Source organism: Lissotriton helveticus, chromosome 4_1 (assembly GCF_964261635.1).
Source record: "Lissotriton helveticus chromosome 4_1, aLisHel1.1, whole genome shotgun sequence".
Classification (NCBI taxonomy): Eukaryota; Metazoa; Chordata; class Amphibia; order Caudata; family Salamandridae; genus Lissotriton; species Lissotriton helveticus.
In genome coordinates, this window is record NC_136063.1 from 2,101,573,569 (window position 1) to 2,101,586,730 (window position 13,162).

Genomic DNA, 13,162 nt, shown 5'->3' on the forward strand with positions numbered 1-13,162 from the left:
TGCCTATAACCCTGGGGCCGGCAGCGAGTGGTAATCATAGAAAATGCAGAATTGTACACAGCCTGCTTGCCGACATCCCGGAGGTTCGGCGGCGATCACAGATCATGACGTAATGCTAAAACCTGGAATACGATCAGAAGACAATATATTTATGCATTTCTTTTTTGTTTTTTTCTTCTTCCAAACCAACTACAGTCACATAATTCAAACATACAGAAAATAAAAAGAGCAGAGTCATAAATCAGTCACTATTGGTGGAGCAAGTAGGGAACAACATCGCCATATAGACACATCAGCAAATTAATGCAGGAGTCGTCCCTCTGGTCCAGCACGTGACATAGCTAATTCAGCAGTTGGAGAGTCACACAGTTCACCCCTGTACGCGTTCCAGTGGCCCCACTTCCTGTCCCACACCCTAGGGCAACCCCGTACCTTGTATACAGTCTTTTCTGCAATCATGTATCGGTCCATTTCAGCCACCCACCCCACCACCAGAGGTCTGTCGTGGGAGCCCCATTTCATTGCGATGGAGCGTTTAGCCAGCAGGAATCCCAGAGCTGCCCATTGCAGTTCCTGGACATTGAGGTCGTTGGCCTCCCATATATCTAGAATACATGGCCTAGGCGACCGTGCCAGTGGCTTGCCCAAAGAGTCACCCATCTTCTGGAGAACACGGTCCCAAAACTGTTGCACCCGCGGGCAGTCCCACAGAATGTGAAAAAAGGTGCCAGGTAAGTTACAGCCTCAAAGGCACAGCGGGTCAGGGCGCCGCCCAATTTTCGCCAAAGTGAGAGCGTGTTTAGCTCTTTCTTAATGTCAGGGATAGTGTGGTGCCTAGCTTATCTACATTTGCATTACGCGCATTACGCTTCATCTTCAATCAAGAACTATAATACTGCCATGAGTTTTTTTTACCCTTTTGGTACAATAGGAGACATCTTTTATATCCTGTTTTTTTTGTTTATTGGGTTTTTGTTTACATTTGATAATCAACATGACAGTAATTATGAAATAAAGACAATGCATGACCATTGGTACATAGTTTCAGATATTATCGCTTATCGGTCTCCCTACTCCAGGGAACCCATGCCTCACGACCGCATCCAACCGTGCGTTCCAGTAGCATTCAACTCCAAACCCTCATGGGGTCCCCAATATGCCCCCAAGGGGGGGTCAGTACCATCCGTGGTGTGCGGCCTACTGTTGTCAGTTAGGTGATGGACTCGTGACGTGGCCGTTGTTATGTGGGTGTCACACAGAGCATTGGCTATGTCGACGTGATCCGCAGGTGCGTATGCTGCCGTGTCGCTGTTATCTGTAGGTCTTCCCAATGAACCATAGGTGGGGGGGAAGGCCCCCCCGATCTAAACTTACTAACTCTTCCAAGAACTTCGGGATGAACTGGGTAACAGGGGGGGGGGAGAGTCTAGGGGGTGAGCGGAGGGGAGAGGGTCGCTGCCTCGGGGTACCGTGGCGGCGCCCCTGGATCGCAGAGATCGGCTGTGTGTGAGGAGTTATTGACAGATCACGAGTGTTACGGGGGCACTGCTACTGGCGGTGATCTGGTAGGGTTCGTAGCTGTGTCATGGGGGTGCGGGGGCCGGTGTGGCTAGGTGTGTCTGAGACTGTGAGGCCATGGGTGATGCATCGGGGCGTGTCGACTGTGCAAATTTGTACATTAATTGAGCCCACTCTAAGGATATGGGGTGTTTGTGATCCAGCGGGCTTTTGGAAATATGTCATAAGCAACGCTACCCAACTCCACTATATACACCATCAATCAATAAACACTCATAAGGCCCATAAATCTAACATGACATATTATAACCAACTGAATCATGTGACCTAATTAACCTATTCACAAATTATATAAATTTATATACAACCATGGTAAATGAATTTATCATACTTCACAAACCTACAAGCTAATTAAGCCACTGTGGCGATAAGATCTAGCTATGAGTAACCTATTTCATGAAAATAACAAGACCAGCTTGTTTTCCAAAGTAAGATTTTTATTAGCTACTCATTTGGAAAATGTATTAGAAATTTTATTAAAGCATTTTTATTTTAATCATTGCAAATAGTTATGACAATTTTATTATGAATCAAAATTATTATTGCAAATGAGAATTATCAGTTTGGCATTTTTTCAAAACCTAAGTCCCTAGCTAATGCTAACTATAAGGAAAATTAAAGAGTAAAGTCTTTGAGGGCTCTTACGTGTTCCAAGAGAAGTCCAACAGCATAACGCCCTCATAAAAAGGTCTGCAAGGAGAAGCATAACTCTTCCACGGGGCAAGAGTTTTTATACCTTTCTACGCTAAGCTAATCTAAGAAAAAGTAATTTTCACTGCTGAAATCAGAGCCTCATTGGTCCAAAAGTGACAGGCGACGTGTCACCACATTTCAGAATCATAGTTCCGTCATCATTCTTAGAGACCATTGTCTCTAGTTTTCGAACAACGCAGTTTCCTCCAGTTCGCAACAATTGCAACAAATAAAGTTTTTAGCTTCCTTGGATGCGTGAATGTCATAAGCCTTTTGCCGGTTCCTGGCCTTGGCCTTGTTTCGGCTAAGAGAATGTCATCTCAGCACGACAAACTTTTCAAGCAGGAGAAAAACTGTTGCCATCATGGACTCACTCTGGCTCCAAGCAGATTTTTGCAAGCACGGAAAATTTCACTAGGCCCAAAGCCTTTTTCATTTACTATTATATAAACAAACACAAGAAAATAATTAATGCGAGTAATATAAATTGTTCTGTTGCCACCCTCCATTGCTAATAATTAACCCATTAGTCTAAGTTACCTAGCAGAAGCAAACAAATAAAGCAGCATTTTATATCTACCATTCTTATTATTATCCAGCAAGGTTCTTTATGCACCTATAAAGAATAGAGTGACACCACATAGACAGGGAAGCAAAATAAGCACATGCCATTTATTCAAAACAGCTGCAGTTAATTTTTGACATGACAAATAGACACGATTAATTTATTATTTTTCACAAACAAGGAAATGCAACATAATGCACGTTTATGAGCACACATGTTAGTATCCCGCGTTTTTCATGTGTAGATGCAACTTAAACTAGGTTGAATTAATACATACACAGCACAACTGTTAATTTTATTATTTTATTTATGGAAGTGTGACTTCACGAGTTGAAATGAAAAACATTTCTGAATCTCACTCCATCAACTCCCTCATCTGGTGATTAACCAATCACCACACCACACCCAAAAATTTGGTAAATTTTATCTCAAACGAAAATGGTTCAATTTCATTCTGTTAGTATTTTCTTAAAGACTAGTTTCAGCAAAATCTTTGCAACTCTCATATTGAGCTCTGCGCAACTCCTCAAGCTCTATCTCTTTCTCTTGCTCCTTTTTGATTTTATAAATTCTTCTCTTTTCCCTCATGTGCTTCTTTCTCTTGTGTAACATGCAACTGATCTTTGTCAAAACTATCACAAAAATTATCACAAACAAAGGTGTTAGAATTCTGCCAAGAACTGAACCACCAATTTCTTGAAACCAGGTTTTAATAGCTTGGAATCTTTTTGAAAGACGTTCTGAATATTCATCCTCTTCTAAGGGGACTATTTCTGAGTGCATCTCTGTGATGTTTCTAATGTACATTTCAATATTCTTACTCTCATCTGGAATGTAAGTACAGCAATGCTGCACATGTAAAATGCCACAGACTCCTCCCTCTTTTGCCAGGAGTATGTCTAAAGCAAGGCGATTTTGCATTGCCATTGATCTGACCGCAATGACCTCCACATCCACTAACTGGAAACCTCCTGCTGTGTCAGTGGACAATCTGTCAACAATTGTAGACAATTTTCTGATTCTTCCTGCATTCAGGGTTATACCTACTAAGGGTATCACTGCCTCAAAGATGTCTCCCAAAATTTCTGAGAAACTTTCTCTCCTATACCTGTTTGCATGACTACTGATTTCAAAAGAACCTTCTGCATTTCTGTCAACATGGAAAATCTTCGGAAAAACAAGACCAACAAAACATGTCCCGTACCAATGGTCCGGAAGATTATAATAAGCCTTATCTCCACAAACAAAATAGATCCCAGGAAAAATTGGATCTCTGCCACCTTTGAATCCCCAACCCCCCATTATTTGATAAGTGTCCTCACAATTGCTAGCTCCTACAAAATAATTATCAAACAGGGTATTAGCTCTCCTAATGCAAAGCTTACCACTAATTGGTTTGTCTATGTGAATTGCAACAATTTCAAAAGATTTGCCATTTAGCTTTTCATCCTCCTTCTGCCAAAACTTTGATTTGGTCTGTTTGACCATCTCATTTCTTTTATAAATCGCCCTTCTCTCCTCAACAAGATTCAGGAAAGTCTTTTCCTCAGCTCTCAATTTGCAAGTTAAGTTATTTCTGTATGCGTACTCGTAAGTAAGCTCATTAGTTACTAAAAAGAATTCCCTCATCTGTTTAGCTTGTTTATGTTTATTTAAAGCATTCTCTATTTTCACGTTAGCAAAGATCTCATCATAGTTGGAATAATAATATTCCAAACGACCAGTCTGGTAAAATAAGCCAGCTATCACACTGCATGTTATGCCATAAGTAAGAGGAAGCATATTGTATGTCACTCCCTCAGAAACAGAAGCAGGCAACTTCACACAGATATAACAATCTTTGACACCCATGACCTTAACATATTCTCCCAATAGCCTTGAAAATGTATTGCTAGAAAAATCACCAACAGACCTGTCCTGATGAACATCTGGTCTGTGATCAATAACCTTGTTAGTTTTGTGTGTTGCACTATGTTTGTCTTGACTAACCGAGGCTTTGCTTGTCATATTGACCTTGTACCTCTCCTTATCGATCCTGAAAGGAAAGATGACAGCTAAAACTAACCAGAGCAGAATTAATATGAGCACACACACCAGAGTCATCTTACAGCATTTCTTAAAAATGGAACATTTTGAAATACCACTCGCCATTACATAAGGCATCTTTTTTTTTTTTTTTACTTATTTATAAAAGAAAAAAAAAATTCAAAATTTTCTAAAACCTCACACCCCCTTTTAAATTATTTTTTTTTTAAACCCTCTAACAATTTTTCTTCGACCTTGCGTCACAAATTATTTTCCAACTAAATATAATTTCTTCGACCTTGTGTCATCTAACACAATTTCTTCAGCCTTACGCCAAGAACAGAAACCTAAACTTAGTCCTAAATTCTAACAGGTTAGTACTTCAATCGTTGTCACTATTGTCCTCAATTTCTTCCTGACTGCTACTGTTTATTTCAATTACAGGTGGTATTATTATATAAGCCCATTCAGGAGACTTATATTTTTGATTCGGTCTCAAAACCCTCTTTGTCTTTCTAGAAATCACTTCTATTTTCTTTCCTTTCTCAGCTTTCTTTTCAGGATCTCCCTGACTAGTGATCTCATTCACCTGCTCCTTCGATCTTTTCACTAACCTGACTCTCAACTCTCCGTTCTCAGTTGGCCAGGTCTCTCCTTTCCTCAAGATTTTTCTTTTTGGCTCAGACTCATTAGATTCTGTTTTCCATGATCTTTTCTTTACTCCTCCTTTCTGACATTCTTCATCACTTTCTCCAGAGTCACTGTCAGAAATTTCAATTGTAATCCCAGGATCTTTTCTAATCGGCAGCCTTACTCCGTTAGGAACAGCACTTCTTCTCCCATCACTGGTACTCGGTAATTCGCCTTCCTCCAATTCATCAATCACCTTTAACTTCCCAGATCCGGATTTCTTGTTCCTGCTTTCAGAGCTCGTTACCTGCCTTTCGATACCCTCCTGGTCTTTCTTCTGAACTTGATCAGACTCTTCAGTTGTTTCTTTTTCTTTTCTCGATTCTTGATCAGGTTCTTTCTCTTCACCTGTTTCCTTTTCTGCTTCTTCTGTTAATTCTTTGTCTAACAGATTATTTTCATCTCCAGAATCTATTTCAATAATCTTCAACTCTTTTCCAATCAAATCCCCATTCACAGATGGTTTCTCCAGATGTCGACCACTCTGTCGATCTTCAATATCTGGATTTCTTTCTACTTCCTCTTCAGAGTCTGAATCATCTGTCGTATCACTCTCTTCATCTGAGTTTTCAGGTGTAGGTATTGGAATAGTGTGACTTGGATGTATCCACCTTTTCATTCCTCTACACTTCACTGCATTCGTTGTAACAAGGATCACCTGCCTCGGTTTCTGCCACCTCGGGATCAAACAGTTCCTTCTTCGGTGAACTTTCGTCCTGACCCAATCTCCAGGTCTCAGATCATGTGTCTGCACTTTGTCTTTTGATTGTGCTTCAGTTCCCACCTGATTAGACACAGAAGTCACTACGTCAGACAGACGCTTACAATACTCCAAAATCGCACTGTCATTAATGCTTAACAGTTTTCCTACAGGTACAAAAGCTTGCCTCATGACTCTACCCATAAGGATTTCGTGAGGACTCAAACCTGTCTTTTTATCTGGAGTACTTCTCGAAGTCATCAGAACAAGTGGAAGAGCATCTGTCCACTTTACACCTGTATCAAGACAAATTTTTCCAATTCTATTTTTTATCGTTCCATTAATCTGCTCAACTACTCCAGATGCCTCTGGTCTGTATGCACAATGTATTTTCTGCTCAATGTGTAATGCTTCACAGATCAATTTAATCAGTTTGTTATCAAAATGTCCCCCTCCATCACTCTCAATAGTGACTGGGAAACCATACCTTGGTATTATCTCTCTAAGAAGCAACTTTGCCACTGTAATTTTATCACAATGACGTGTGGGAAATGTTTCCACCCATCTTGAAAACAAGCATACAATCACCAAAACATATTTCAAACAGTTGTGTATGGGCATCTCAATGAAATCCATCTGTAATCTGGTAAAAGGACCACCCTCCCGTCCTATGACTCCCGTTCCCACAACTGATTTCCTGTTTGGGTTCATTTGTTGGCAAGTCAAACACCTCTGACAAAGAGATTCTGCAATTGTCCTGAACTTGGTATTAAACCATGTCTCTTTGAAAAGCCTGATCATAGAGTCTCTTCCAATATGACCAGGACCATGATACATTCTGGCCATGTCAGCAATCATGCAATTTGGTAAGACTACTCTGCCATCTTTGTAAGTCCAAACTCCATCCTCATCTCGTGGCCTACATTCTCCTTTCAACCATGTATTTTTCTCATCATCATCAGCTTCATTTTGCAAGTCCCTAATTTCCTCCCATGTCTCAACAACAGATGATAGCATCAATGAACTTGAACCAAAATCTTTGTTCTTTCCCCGATTGAGTGCATAATCATTTCTTGCACAAAATTTAGCAATTTCATCTGCATAATTATTGCCTTTGGTGATAAAATCCTCACCTTTTGGATGTGCTGCGCATTTTACCACAGCAATCTCCCTTGGCATTTGTATGCCATCAATTAGTCTTTTTATAAATTCTGCATTTTTAATTGGAGAACCTGCTGACGTCATATAGCCTCTCTGAGACCAGAGCTGTCCATAATCATGCACAACTCCGAATCCATACTGGCTATCTGTAATTATAGTAACCCTCAAGTCTTTTGCTATTTCACAAGCACGAATTAAAGCAATTAATTCTGCCACCTGTGCTGAACGAATTCCTACAAGACATGAAGCTTCTTCAACATCTGCCACTGTGCAGACCGAGTATGCTGCTCTCAAACACCTCCCTCTGATCTCAGACAGGATCCATCCACAAAGAAGACATGATCTGATTCAGGCAATGGTACATCTTTAATGTCCTGCCTTGGCTTGGTACAGTATTCCATGACATCCAAGCATTCATGCTCCACGTCATTTTCATCAATATTTTCAGTGTCAGGTAACAGTGTGGAAGGATTTAAATTCACACACCTTGCGATTGACACATTATCTGATCCCAAAATGATTTTCTCGTATTTGGTCAGTCTACTGTTTGTCAGGTGCTGCGTTTTACTCCTTGTAAGGAGAAGTTCTACTGAGTGAGGAACATAGACTTTTACAGGAAATCCCATTATTATTCCCTCACTCTGCTCCAGGCTAACACTTGTTGCTGCAACTGCTTTTAAGCAACCTGGTAAGGCCTTTGCAACTGGATCAAGAACTGCTGAGAAGTAAGCAATAGGCTTTCTCATGTTACCATGTCTCTGTATTAACACAGACAAAGCACATCCTTCTCTTTCACTGCAATACAGTTCAAAACCTTTTTCATAATCTGGCATGCCCAGAGCTGGAGCTTCACATAAGCTTCTTTTTAGTTTCTCAAAAGCTTCCAACTCAATGTCAGTAAGAACAATTGGATCTTTCACATCTGATTTTGTCAGTCTCTGCAGTGGCTTCGCAATTATCGAAAATCCACTAATCCATTGACGACAGTAACCAACCATTCCCAGGAACATTCTCACCTGTCTTTGTGTTTTTGGAGGTTGCATTCCCTGAATCATTTTGATTCTCTCAATTGTTACCTGTCTTATTCCTTTTGCAATTCTATGACCAAGGTATTTTACTTCCTGTTTACAAAACCGCAACTTTGCAGGAGACACTTTGTGTCCTTCATCTGCCAAATGATTCAAAATTGTAATCGTATCTGTCACACAATTATCTCTTGTTTTTGCTGCAATTAACAGATCGTCAATGTACTGCACTAATGTCGATCTGCCTGGCAAATTCAAATCTTCCAAAGATCTCTTTAACAGTTCATTAAAGATAGAAGGACTTTCTGTATACCCTTGAGGGATTCTGCACCATGCGAGGGTCCTACTCTGGAACCGGAAAGCAAAGATTTCCTGGCTTTCTGGATGCAATGGAACCGTAAAGAACGCATTGCAAAGATCAATGACAGTATACCATTCTGCATCATGCGGAATCTGGTAAAGAATGACAGCAGGGTTTGGAACAACTGGGCAACAAGGAACGACAATCTGGTTAATTTTTCTCAAATCCTGAACTATTCTGTACGTTCCATTTGGCTTTTTGATCCCCATAATCGCTGAGTTACAAGGACTGCTCTCAATTTCTTTCAAACCACCTTGCTTGATGAACTTTTCAATTACAGGAATAACACCCTCAATCGTTTCTGCCTTCATTTTATATTGAGGAATGTTTGGAAAAAATTATTCCCTGCTTCACTGTGATTTTTACTGGATCGACATGTTTCATCAGACCCATCTCATTTCCAGTTAAATCCCAAATCTCAGATTTAACTGTCTCTTTCAATTCCTCTGGTAAATTTTCTTTATCAAAGGTAGGAAACAATTTTTCCTCTTCTGCCTCAATCATCAACATCGTCAGTCTATACAACCCATCTTCCTCCATGGTTTGTAATTCAATTCCACCAGGTGAGCAATATATTCTGCAATTAATTTTACACAATATATCTCTCCCAAGTAAATTTACAGGACTGCTATTACAAACTACAAATCTGTGTTTGTCTTTGAAATTACCTATTTCCACATTCACAGGCTCAGTAATATCAGTCTTCATTTGTTGATTGCTGACTCCAACTACTTGGATGGTATCCCCAGAGAGAGGTAGGTTTTCAATTTCCACTGATCTAACAGTAGAACGGGTAGCACCAGTGTCCACAAGAAAAGTGATCTCTACATCGTTCACCTTTCCATTTACAAATGGACCAGACTGGTCAACCTCAAGAGTGGCTCCAATCACACACTCTTCCCCCTCTCTCGGGCACCGTCAGAAGCAGTCATCAGAATCTCTTCCTTGGTTTCCTGTTAACAAAAATTGTCCTGATGCACCTTGCAAATTTTGTCTTTGATTTCTTATTACCTGATCACATCCGCTGAATCCAATATCTGGATTAAAATTTTCACCTCCCCCACAGTTTGGGAAAGGAGGCAGTGGAATCTGATTCTGCTGCTGGGTCAACTGCTGTTGTAGCTGTCGCTGAAGACTCAGATCACTCATTTGACGCTGCAGCTGCAGTTGTTGCTGCAGATCAACATCATTCTGCATCTGTGGGTTAAATGATGTATTTTTAAATTTTCTGGGTGGGTTTTTGCACTCATTTCTCCAATGTCCAATCTCCCCGCAGTTAAAGCAAGGCATCGTTTGTTTTAATTCTTCAATTTTTGGATTAAACTTTGGCTTATTAGGATTATTGAAATTATTTTTAAACTTTCCTTGACCCTGATTCTGATTTTGCACAAAATTTCCATGTTGCACAAAATTCCCATTTTTATTTTCAAAACTTGCAATCTGTTGTTCAGCTACCTTTACCTGTGCCCACATTGCTTTTTCCTTTAATTTCTTTTGTTTAGCCTCTAACTCATCACTGCAGTATTTTGCTTTTCTCAAAATATCATCAACTGAATTTGATTGCCATCCGACAATATTATTCCTGATCATTTCTCCAATTTCTGGTCTGAGACCATATACAAACCTGTAGATAAAATGGCTCATATCCTTTTCATCTAATTTTTCATAACCACTGTATTGTTTGAAAACCAATAATAATCTTTCATAGAAGGAATGAACTGATTCTTTCGGCTCCTGGTTTGTCCTGTCTATTTTAACCCAATCTACTTCCTTTGGGGCAATTTTTTGTTTTAACCAGTAAATCACTTTTTCATAAAATTCCATGACCTCGGGTGCTGGAGCACCCGTCTCTTTAACTCGATCTGGTTCAGCTTTTGGCCAACCCACAGCAATTTTGCATTCTGTCCAGAGATCTGATGGGACAACAATGTCAAAAGATCCATCCAGATCAATCCACAGAACTTTTGAAACTCTAATAAATCTGTCTACCTGTCGGTACCATTCCACCGGCTTTTCTCTCAGCCGAGGAAAATCATTAATAAAGAGTAGAATGTCCTGTCTTGACTAGGGAACATGTACATACCCTCCACCTGCGATTTCTCTCATTGGAAACTGTTTGGACAGATTATCCAACCTATCCAACCTCTCATCTTCCTTCTTTTTGGTCCATTTCACTCTCCATTTACTCAAGTCACCCAATTTTTTTATGTAAACAATCAATTCTTTTATGTGTGTAATTCATCCTCCTGTATTGAAATTTTCAATTTCTTTTTCTGTAAAATTTAATCTGTAATGCTTTCCCAGATTTTTCTGTTTGTTCAAATCAATTTCTAATTCCTCTGCCAGTTCCTCCAGCTGATCATATTTATTCTTTATTTTCCATTGCATACTTTTGCTGAGGAACAGGAGTTCATCATCTCGATAACATTTTTAACTGTCAGGACCAATTGTGCCAATTATTAATTCTTCCAAATCTGCTTTCAATTTTGCAACATCAAGTTTTGAATTCGATTCTCTTTTCTCAGGAGACTCAGCATCTGACTCTGCACCCATTGGTGTCTGGTTAAAAGAACCTTGATTATTAGGGGCGTGGCTACGATGGCGTCGGAGTAGGACGCTTCTCCTAACCTCTCCGGCGCCGATCCAGCAAAGCTACTTATAGCACGGTGCTGAGTGAGCGGACTGGCCCCAGAACGGTGGCGGAGGTCTCCGACACGCAGCGGAGTGGCCTGGAGCCGTCGGCGGGGCGAGGCGACGCCTGTGGCGGCTACAGGAGCAGCGGCGCTTTGGGGCCTGAGAATCCCCGGTCTGGCGTAGTCTGGGGCCGTCTCAATAGATCGCGGAGTCCGCCGCTGAGGGGGAGAGCCCTGACCGCGTCCCGCCCGCAGTTCACCCTGCGCCGGCTACCGGAGGTGGAGCGCGCTTTGCCAGTGAGGGGCGGACCCGTTTCCCAGTGTGCCCCGGGGGTGCTTGGCTGTAACGGCCCGAGGAGCGGAGGGGACCCAGAATCGGTGGAGCACGGAGGCCCCGCAGTGCACGTCCAGGGGGACGGAGGAGGCGCCTGGAGGACAGCGGAGGCTGAGCACAACGAGGGTCTCTAGGGGACCTGGTTCCGGTGAGTGGGCCCCCACCCTGGTCGGGAGAGGAGACGGGTGGAGCCAGGCCAGTGGACAGGGCCCGCCGGGAGAACTGCAGGGCGTGCTGATTGCCCGCAACGTGGAGGCGGCCTGGTGATAGCTGAGGTGTGTTACCCCTGCCCTCACCCTGCTGATCAACGCGGTGCCACCCACGCAGGCACTGAGGGGGTGCTGACACGTGGAGGCTGGACATCAATATTGCCCTGTGGGCCTCTTGAGCGGATCGGACACGGCACGCAGCACACCGTGCGGCTTGGAGGGTGTGACGGACGGTCGCTGGAGCCGCAGATCCCGACTTTGAACCGATGGTGGCACTAGCTACAGGAGGTCGGCACCAAGTGTCCTGGGTGCATTCCTCGGCAGAGAACGCCGCGGGGCCATTTTATCTGGCTCCTCCTATGGGACTGGTTTGCGCTCTGCGACCCTGACCTACGGATCTCGAGAGACACTGCATTGCTTGTCACCGAGGCACCTCTTGGCGGGAAGCTCCATCGACGCCGTCCTGACAGGGTGGCTGCTGCTTGCATCGTGCCTCAGCTGGGGCGGACGGGCTGAGCTGGCCTCTTGCGGCTCCGGAGACCCCATAGCGGTGTTCCGCCTTTGGTCCCTGGAGTAGGGGGGATCGCCTTGACCCGCACCTATTTAGGAGCTCTGAGATGTCCAACGCCCTACGTAAGGGGAAGCCGGGGAAAGATGGCGCCTCTAAATCCTCGCAGCAGCCGGCCTCTCCTGGGGCGAGTGGATCATCTCAGCAATCGGATGATGAGGCGCCCGCCACCAAGGCCTTTATGACTGAGTTGTTCGCCGCTATCAAGGAGGACATCTCGGACCTCCGTGCTCAGTTGGCGTCGGACCTACGTGAGGTGCGGAGAGATGTGGATGGAATTGGCGAACGAGTGGCGACGCTGGAAGACCATGATCTGAATGTGGCGAACGACGTGCACCAGCTTCAGCAGGACATCATCCGCCTCACTGAACAGAATCTGGATCTGCAGGCCCACTCAGAGGACTTGGAGAACCGATCTAGGAGGAACAACAACCGAATTCGTGCGGTCCCTTGGGAGGGTGAGGATGGTGATCTACGTGGCTATGTGCAGGCCCTGTTCTTACAGATCTTGGGTGAGGAAGATGTGCAGGAAATAAGAATGGATAGGGTCCATAGAGTCGGTTTACCTAGGAGAGGAGGGGGGCCTCCTCCGGACATCCTCGTCTGCGTGCACGACTTCC